The sequence below is a fragment of the Leiobunum rupestre genome, chromosome 2 (assembly GCF_980474605.1).
Source record: "Leiobunum rupestre chromosome 2, qqLeiRupe1.1.hap1, whole genome shotgun sequence".
Taxonomy (NCBI): Eukaryota; Metazoa; Arthropoda; class Arachnida; order Opiliones; family Sclerosomatidae; genus Leiobunum; species Leiobunum rupestre.
Window position 1 is genome coordinate 56,196,600 of NC_143385.1, and position 10,411 is coordinate 56,207,010.

Below are 10,411 nucleotides of genomic sequence, written 5' to 3' on the forward strand. Positions count from 1 at the left end.
CCATAATTCCCGTCATCGGATAGCGGGTCAATATCTCTATGTATTGCTAAAAGAATTGCTTGTGGTGGCTGAAACGGATTTTCTGGAACTACAACGTTATTGTCGGTCTCTACCGCGCCGGGTAGATTGTCGTCCACGCCATACAATTCTGGATTTAAATAGTATTGTTCGTCTTCTTCTTGCCGGCGAATTTCGTTTAATCTATTCAGTGACCATAGTTGCAGAGGGGAGAAATTTCGTTCCGTTCTTAAAGAGTGGTAATTCCATTGATCTCGGAAAGTTTCGCAAGACCGTCGGATTCTTGGAAGGAAAACGTAGTGCAACGAAAACAAGTGACTTTCGTTGGTGCTATCGAGTATCTGCTGTTCTTGCATAAAAGTGAAAACGCTTCGGTAATGCGCAGAAACAACTCGATTTAATTCGGCCCAAAGTCTCTCTATCCGAGTGTTGTGGACACTCAGTCCAGTAATGAAACTGCCTCTGCTTAAGCCTTGATTAGCTATCATATATCTAGCTACCATGGTGTTTTCAACGCCCATATCACCTCGAATTCTCGACGGTGTTCCGTATTGCCTTAGATCATCTTGAAAATGTCTGAAGACGGTATTAGCACGGTTATTATCATCACAATGAAGGTGAATTAATAATCGACTGTAGCCGTCAATTAAGCCGTGAAATACAAAACACCACGAGATAAGTTTGTGGTTGCTGTCAATGTGCCTAAATAAAAAATAGCATGTTAAATATTGTTCAAATTATATTTTGTTTATGACTACATTCCACAATCTTTTGAAATCGACTTTTTGGTAACAAAATTCAAAATCAATCAGGTGTAATATATGATCTTATCAAGATTTAAGTTGATAATTTAAAAAAATGCATAATAATTATCTAACTGACAGCTATGTGCGGGGGGGATTGTTTGCCACGCTCCCCGCACATAGAAAACAACCCTCCACGTAGTCGACATCTCGTTTCAAAGTACACATCTACAGTTCCAATAGTTTTGACCGAAATGGTGTTAAATAGAACACTTCGCCGCTTCTCAGACCGTCCACGCCGCCAGTGCGTCAGAATTTATAGCCCGGTGTACCTAGTAACAGAGACCATACCACCGGAGGCCTATTATCATAGTGCCCTACGCCAGCGTCCACCTAGCCCGGACAGGTGACAAATCCAGCATGGGCAGTGGTGTAGTCGGGCCAGGGCGGGGCAGGGCGTCGCCCCGGTGCTTTTTTCAAAGGCAGGGCCCCGCCCCGCCTTGGTTTTTCCATTTTGCCAGGGCGCGCCCTGCCTCTTTTTTTCCACTTACCTTCTATTTCGTAAATAATATTTCTCGAATAAAGGGTGTGTGAATTTATGATAAATTTTGCCCGCAGAAAAATACCATAACAAATTCAAATCGTTACCTAGGTACGGCCAACTTCGATCACGCTAAAAATCGAAGTTGGACCTAAATTTATAGAAGCCGGTACAGCCAACTTCGGTTACGCGCGAAATCGAAGTTGGCCGTACCCAGGTAGCGACCTGGTTCTTTTTATTTTAGGACTACACCACTGAGCATGGGTAGTAGTACTCTACTACTGATGGTCGCACCTTTGAGGCAAGCCACTCAACCCAGCAGAAGGTGCAGCAATGGGTGGGCCAATTCCAACTTCGCACACAGCAGTGGGATTATGAGTGGATGCTGTAGCAACTCCAGCCGACACCCTACCTACGTAGGTAAAGAGTCAAACCCTTTGGAGGGAGCTCCTATAGGGGAACGACGAGCACACAGAAGCCCAACTTCCCAAGTAACCCGGCACAGCTGGCACCGGAGATCCCGGTGTCGCTCCAAAAGGCCGGGAAACAGGACCGCCGTGCCCTCATACGGAGGCCCACTGCCCCACAGCAGGCTACCCAATCCGCCGAGGCGGCCAGTTTGCACGGACCCTCTCGGTTAGCCTGAGCCGAAGCCTAAACCTTACCGAAGTCGTATTTGATCAGATCTAACATCTCCCAGTGCGCCACCGCCCTTATGGGTTACAAAAGCCGGACCCCGACTCCCCGGTAAAGCCACCAGTTATTGCACACTCTAACCCATTTAGGGCCGGTCCACGCCGCCAGTCCCAGAGAATACTGCAACCGTCCACGGTACCCATTCGGGAGAATACTCAGACCGTCCACGAAACCAACGCCAGATAATACTCCGCCACCGCTCCGACCGTCCACACTGCGCTACCAGCCCAGAAAACTACTCCGCGAACTGTTAGCCCTGAAATATCAGTCGAAATACTTCTTTTGGATCTTTCGGTATTTCTTCAATTGATCATCGCCCAAATTAACCATCTTACCCAAATTAAGCCTAAATACCAATCTCCTCGGCGAAATATTTATCTTGTTGAATTATTATTTGAAAGATAGCTACCAAAATATCGGTTAACTATGAAACATAACATTTCGATGAGCCCTTCCTCTCTCCCTTGACATATTACGTAACGCATGAGCAAACCCCTCCCCTTACCGTGGTACGTAATTGGCGAACGGCCCCTCACCAAAATACCAATTTCAAAACACTGCGCGTTGGATTTAAGTTCTTAAAAAATATCAGCTATTAGCTATATAGCTAGGCTTATACCCAAGTCACCAGAAGAGGCCTAAGTCATCTTGCGACTTGTAAGGCCTTAAACCAGTGGCCGGGTTTTACAGTGTAGGACAGGGCCGGCAGGTGATGTTCGGCTCGTGTGGGTAGTTGGCCGGTAGGGGGTAGAGCCTCTCCAGAAAATATAACCACTTTTAATCGGCTTAACAACTATTTTCAGTCGGATCAGTCCATTAACCGAAAGTTCAGAAACCGTTCACCGTTCTTATACACATTAAAATTATAATAGTATGAAAAATTAAAATTATAATAGTATGAAAAATTAAAATTATAATTGTATGAAAAATTAAAATTATTATAATATGAAAAATTAAAATTATAATTGTATGAAAAATTAAAATTATAATAGTATGAAAAATTAAAATTATAATAGTATGAAAAATTATAAGACAAATCTCTGAAGTTTTAAAATTTGTTAAACAAACTAACCGTTAAATTGTAAAACACGGTCCCGCAGTTCAGTATTTTTACCAACCTTGCCCTGAGATACAAACGCGAGGGGCTAACCACTCTTAGAAAGTCTGTACACCAGATTACACTTAGATTACCACTGCCAAAGGCAGGGACTTCAAAGATTACGGCTCTGTACACCGATTACGCGGAGTGATCATCCCCTCGTACAAACGGTAGTACGACGCGAGATGTATAGCTATGTTTTTAAACAGACATTACTCGTAAAAATAATACAATAAATCTAGGAGGTAGACGAAACAGTATCTTAGAAACTATGAAGATATGCGTAGTGGATATTCGAGAAGTCAGTTTCTAAACAAAATTTGACATCTAGACTACTAGACATAGTGTTCAAGACTTCAAGTGTAGAAAAATATGAAACCATTTTCAATTTGAGCACTATTTTTCCAAATGCTGGAATAGAATATCAAAATTTTAATTTCGCTAAGTGGGCATTGCTTTGCCAAACTCTTAGAATTTTAGAGGGGGGAAGCTTCCCCATCCCCGAATTCCAAGTGGGTATTTTAGTAAAAGAGGGTAGCTCAGCGGCAAAATTCGTCCCAACTATTAATGTGACCTAAAAATTAGTTAGTTAAAGCGAATATAACCTCAAGGGGGGAGGTCGAATTATGTGAATATTAAGCAGTGTTTCTTTCAGAAAAGTTTCTCCGGAGGTGGGAGGGGGGGGGGGGGGGGTAGGCCAACGTGTTCTGCGGTTAGCCTACCACCAGGATATTTGCGCGGCGGGAAGTAAACATAAGGGAAAACAGGCAGAAGAAATCCTAGGCCTTTAAAGGCCTAGGTTTTTTTCTGCGTGCCTGTCCCCCTTTAAATTAACTAAGTGGAGCACAAATACCCTGCTGGTAGGCCAACCGCTGAACATGTTGGCCTTAAAGGGGGACAGGCAAAAGAAAACCTAGGCCTTTACGAGGGAAGTCGAGAAGTGGGTGCCATTTTAGTACAGTCAAAGGTAGGCCCCAGTGGTTGACACGGAATTCCCCCCCCCCTTGTCTATGCCACTGGGAGACCCTAACAAATTTTCCAACAACTCCCTAACTAGTATAACTGAGGTATAGTCCCTTTAAAACAGTGTTAGGAAACTTTCTTCGAAGACTGTGCGGTGTAAAATGGAATGTCATAATTACCACAAGGCATTAGCACCTCGAACACTGTATTGACGTCTTATTATCGGAAATTGCAACCTTAGAGCGCGTCCTACAGGATCCAATACGTTGAGGCGTTCTCTAATTCGCCATCGTGGTACGTGTCTAGCTATTCCAAGTCTTCTAAGTCCGCCTATCACATAGGTCTCTCCAACGTTGTGCGTAGAATTGAGAAGAATACGTATATTTCTGTCTAGTTCCTCGTCTGTTATTTCAATTTCTTCTAACATTCCAAAATCGAGCCGACGTCTATATAAGGTCCTCACATTCACTCCAACTACAGCTGCGGTCCTGGTCCAAGAGAGTCCCAAATTATTTCGACACCACGAAATCTGATTCCTCGTTATATTATACGTTGGTCTACCTACTGAACCTGAGCGGACAACTGGACATACGTATGGGTCAGAAACCACATCAAATTGGTTATTTAGTTTATTTTCCATTTCTAACAAATGAGCGTTCAAGCCGTTCATTAATATTTCCATCAATTCTCTTAAAAGATTTGTGGTGTCGTCTGGAATTGGGTACTGATTCAAGGCCAATAAAAATCTTCCAATTATGAAACCGTGTGATTGCAGTCTTCTGTGAAGCATTTCTATGATATTTAAGTCATCGCTCAGGCGGTATCTCAAAAAGGATTGGTAAAAATCTCTTAGACTTATAATGTAGTCCTCCACTTCCATTTGGCGCGCATTTCCCGCCATTTTACACGACAAATGCAAAATTAAGGGAAGGGCTAGGAAATTAACCAGTAAAATCAGACCTCCTTAATTGAAGTAGTTGAAGAACTCTAATTTATTCAAAAATATGAGGCAGTTCATGGGCCATTCACTCCGGATACCTATTCTCTTAAAGGCAATCTCTGTATGGAAAAATGCGCTTGATTAGTTTCAATTTCTTCCCGCCAGTGAGGGGACGGGAACATCGTTTTTCGGGGGGGCGGACACACGGCGACTGTAGTATCAAATGTACAATAATAAGTATGCCGCTGTCTAATATCATTATAATAAGTGTCGGACTGTCGGAGCCGGAAGTAGGGGTGTTTCTTCAAGTTTCGTTGCCGGAGTTCGCTTATATTTGGTCCCACCCCCCACTCTTAGGAAAAAACTGACAGGGGACCCCAAGACGATAATTGCAATGATGATTAGGCTATGCAAAGTTCATATCAACCCAATATCAGAGATTTGGATTAACAATCGATATTACATTTATTTACACTCATAGTTATAAATAAATAAATACATTATGTATTATATTGTATAAAGGGTAAAGTGAATAAGGGGCGTAAAAATTTACGACTTTTCTGTCACGCTGCTTACTTATGTCTATTCCCCCCCCCCCAACACCATTTCACAAGTTCCTAAATATTGTGTTATTTAAGTTATTCGTATCAAAGGTTTTCAATAATATATATACATTATATCTGAAATGAATGTAAAAATGTGTGTTTCAGATGTTTCAAGGTACTAGATTAAGTTACCGAATATGTTTAAAATTTTCAAGAGCCATTTTCCGTCCCGTGGACCGGGAGGGTGCAGAATTCGCGCCAAAGCCGCTTTCATCCCCCCGCTTTCTCTCAACAGACGCTTTGACCGCTGCTGCGGTAGCTGTCAACCCCTTCTTTCCCCCTATCAGTGCATAGTGGTATTTTTCCAGAATTCGCAAATGGGCGGACGCCGAGAAAGACGGGACAGAGGGAAAATGCCTCATACGTTAGAGCTCAGTGCCGTCTTTCCCAAAAGGGCACTGCCCTAGGGCTCCAAGATTCTGAGTGTCCCCACTTTCAATTTTTGTAATGCTGAAAATATCGTAAATCTTAAAAACTTTTGTTTTTAACATTTTCTGTAATGATAAAACAGGGCTACCGGCCATATTTGGCCGATTTCATAAAAACGCCAAGTGTTACTAGATTGCGATACCAGTCAGAAACACAATTTTTTTTATTAGCTAGAAATCACGCAAATCATTCGGTTGTTTGTTTGAATGTTGAGATTGTTCAGATTTTAACTTTATAGAGTTTTTATTTAACGAATTTGTGACTTAATATAGTATTCTATAATATTTTTAAACATAAAAAGTTAACATTGGCGACATCTACTACAAAGGAATAGCTTTCAAGCAGAGCCAAACATGGCATCTTTTAAATGTTTGTTTCCCTGCAAGTCATTTGTGAATCCAACTCTATAAAAAAACACTTTTTATTTACTACATTTTTTCAAGTTATGTGAAAATATTGGGGATATGTGCCAGATTTCTACATTATAACCAATAGTCGAAGCATAATCTTTTTAATTATTTAAAAATTTCAATAAATTAAAAAATCAATACTTCGAAAGGGCCCCATATTTTGTGAAAATGCCTTGGACCCCCCCCCCCCCGCGGTCGTGGGGTCTGCGAGTCCTTAATTACGCCACTGGTATTGGGGGGGGGGGGGGTGTTTGAATGTCACTAAATGTGACGTGGGGGATGGTTCACCGAAATGTTACATCACACATCATAATTTTACATAGGAATTTAAATTATCAATGAATTTAGTCGCAGTTTAGTACTTGTTTTATCATTTATAATAGTGTAATTACCTTTCTAGAGGCCAAATAATACATTTAATTTTGAAATAAATTCAATACTTCGAAGGATAATGGTTTTATTATATTGAAGGGGGGGGGGGTATTTATTTGTTAGGTGGTATAGGGGGCTCAAAACTGACCAAGGGAGAGGGTGAGGGAGGTTCGAAAAAGTACCTTTTCTGGGTTACGTAATTTATGAACAGCCCCTAAGCCACTGGTGCGTTCAATTGAACATAATCAAATATTTCCGCCACGCCAATAGCCGAGGCGTTAACATTCCAGGTACTTTAGTTTAAAAAGTCGAAAATGCGTTCGGTTGCGAATAAATCCAAGTACCATAACAACCCATTTTGAAAGTACCGTAATATCCAATTTCAAAGTACCGTAACAACCCATTTTCAAAGTACCGTAACAGTCGTTTTTTAAAGTACCGAAACATTCGATTTTAAAGTACCGTAACAACCCATTTTGAAAGTAACGTAACAACCCATTTTATAGTACCGTAACAGTCGTTTTTTAAAGTACCGTAACATCTGATTTTAAAGTACCGTAACATCCGATTTTAAAGTACCGTAACATCCGATTTAAAGTACCGTAACATCCGATTTTAAAGTACCGTAACATCCGATTTTAAAGTACCGTAACATCCGATTTTAAAGTACCGTAACATCCGATTTTAAAGTACCGTAACATCCGATTTTAAAGTACCGTAACATCCGATTTTAAAGTACCGTAACATCCGATTTAAAGTACCGTAACATCCGATTTTAAAGTACCGTAACATCCGATTTTAAAGTACCGTAACATCCGATTTTAAAGTACCGTAACATCCGATTTAAAGTACCGTAACATCCGATTTTAAAGTACCGTAACATCCGATTTTAAAGTACCGTAACATCCGATTTTAAAGTACCGTAACAACCCATTTTGAAAGTAACGTAACAACCGATTTTATAAGTAACGTAACAACCGATTTTATAGTACCGTAACAGTCGTTTTTTAAAGTACCGTAACAACCGATTTCAAAGTAGGATAGCAAACGCTTTCTAAGTACGGAAGAGACGAAAACCGTACGGGATAACCAAAAAAAGTACGGAAGAGACGAAAACCGTACGGGAGAACCAAAAAATATACGGAAGAGTCGAAAAAAGTAGGGGAGAACCAAAATAAAAGTACGGAAGAGTCTAAAAACGTACGGCAGCAACCAATGAAACGAATTTTGTCCGGTTTGGCGTGCCATATAAAGGTACAGTGGCATACTTATGTTACATATGCATATAGACTACAGTACTACGGAAAATTAACCTTAGTTAGTGTAGTAGTCCAATGAATATTTGTACTTGATTACTTGCTATATTATTGTTTCTGCTACAGCTAAAACTTTTAACTTTAAATGGTGGAGTGCTACTAATAAAAGTAAATAATATAGTTTGGACATTTGGACTTAACTAAATATAATATGCGAATAGGATATTTTTTATTGGTTTTGTTTACTTACTTTGATATTTTTCTAGGGGCACAATGATATTTTTAAGGGGGCACAATGATATTTTTAAGGGGGCACAGAGACGTTTTGAGGGGGCACGATGGGGTACTCTCAGAGTTTTTTTGAGGGGCTGGCTACGGGCCTGCAACCGTCAATCAGAAAGCTCTCAGAATTAGAATCTAGGGTAGAAAGTTCTATATAATCTTTGGTTTCCCCCTCATTCACTATTTTTGACGCAATGGTCGTGCCACCTATTTGCGAATATATTGAGCTGGTGGAGTGAGCGACCATAGAAATCGGATAACAAACTAGAACGCTTAATCGAATGGCTGACAAGGTACCGATTAGATTCTTGGCTAAAACGACAGTAACGCCATCTGCGCTGCCTAAAGAGGCGCGCTCGCGCGTAACTTGGTTAAAAGTTTTCCACCACCCCATTGAAATTAATGTAAAGTTGGCGATAATTAAACGTTAATTAACCTACCAAATGATATAAGAAATATTCCACTGACAATTTTTCCCGTTTATATGAACTTAAATGTAATATAAAATCGTCTTGAAAAATCGTTTATCGCTTTATAACATTCAAAAATAATATTTTTCCCGCACCATGTAGATAACCGAGCATCTGCTCGTCTAGGTAAAGTTTGTGTTGTCAACGCGCGTATTAGAAAGAAAAATGAGATTTTAGAAAGTAGGTTGTAATTCGGAACGATATTAATACTTTTCACGAATTTTGTCATCGGTGAATTATAAATATGACTTCAAATAAGTTTCAAGGTTTATTTAAAAGCTAGTTTCATAACTTTTCATCCATGGGTTCGTTCAGAATGTATCTTTAAAGTAGACGAAAATTTTAAGGCGCTGAATCTTGCCCAGTCTTAAGCCTCGGTTTAATCTACTACGTATTTTGAAACGGAAAAACCCGATTACTATCGTTAAATCTTGGTTAAATGATGGCGAACGCCCCTTGTAATAAGAAACAAATAACGAAATACGTTCTAAGCTTATTTAACGCCAAAAATTCCACGTATTTCGTTATTTGTTTCGTATTAAAAATATCATATTATTAATCCAAGATTTAACAATAGTAATCGGGTTTTTTTCCGTTTCAAAATACGCGCGTTGACAACGCAAACTTATTATATTATTCATGTTAATAATTTTAATATTATTTTTTAATGTTATAAAGCAATAAACGGTTTTTCAAGACGATTTTATATTACATTTAAGTTCATATAAACGGGAAAATTTGTATGTTGAATATTTCTTATATCATTTGGTAGGTTGATTCGCTCGCGTTCTACATGTCGAACAGTCTCATCGGTGTCGTGTTTTCTTTTCAAAGCATTGATACTGGTCTTTTTGGATTTATTCCTTACGGCAGTCAATATGAACTTAAATTGAAGTGACCTATTATTCCGACTTTCCCATCATTTTGTCTCACACATCCTTCACAATAGCTTCATTTTCAAGCGATTTATTGCAAAAATAACAAGAGTTAGCTGGGTGGTAAATTTTAAACGCGGTTACACGAAGAGCGGCGGATGCGTTTTAAGTCAACGAAGGTGCAAAATTGTAAGACGAATTTCAGGTACAACGTTAAAACCGCGATTACGACACAACGATTGCTCGTATGTAAAATGTTCATAGAACATTTTTTGTAGGAAATAGCTGGACCCTAATGTTCAACTTACGTAGATATTCGCGATAAACCATTACTGTGCACCGGTTTTCCCCATAACCATTGCTCGTAAAACAACTATTTCTAACAGTAACCTGTGAAAAGATATGTTTTTGTTTAAGTAATTTCTCCTTAAATATTTAATTACGGAATTTTGAACCATTCTTCATTTTTTATTTAAAAAACTATCTTTCTATGATTTGAAAGAAACGCGTTTTCTAGTGCGTTCTTAGCGATTGGAAATTATGGTAAAAAGAAAACTATTTCTAACACTAACCTGTGAAAAGATATGTTTTCTTTTGAGTATGTACTCTTACACGATTTGATTACTTTAATTAAACATAAGTTACTTTAAAGATGTAAAAAAACCGCGTTAGCGTCGAGCTAAAGTCGGTCATTTAATTTTAGGCGAAATAG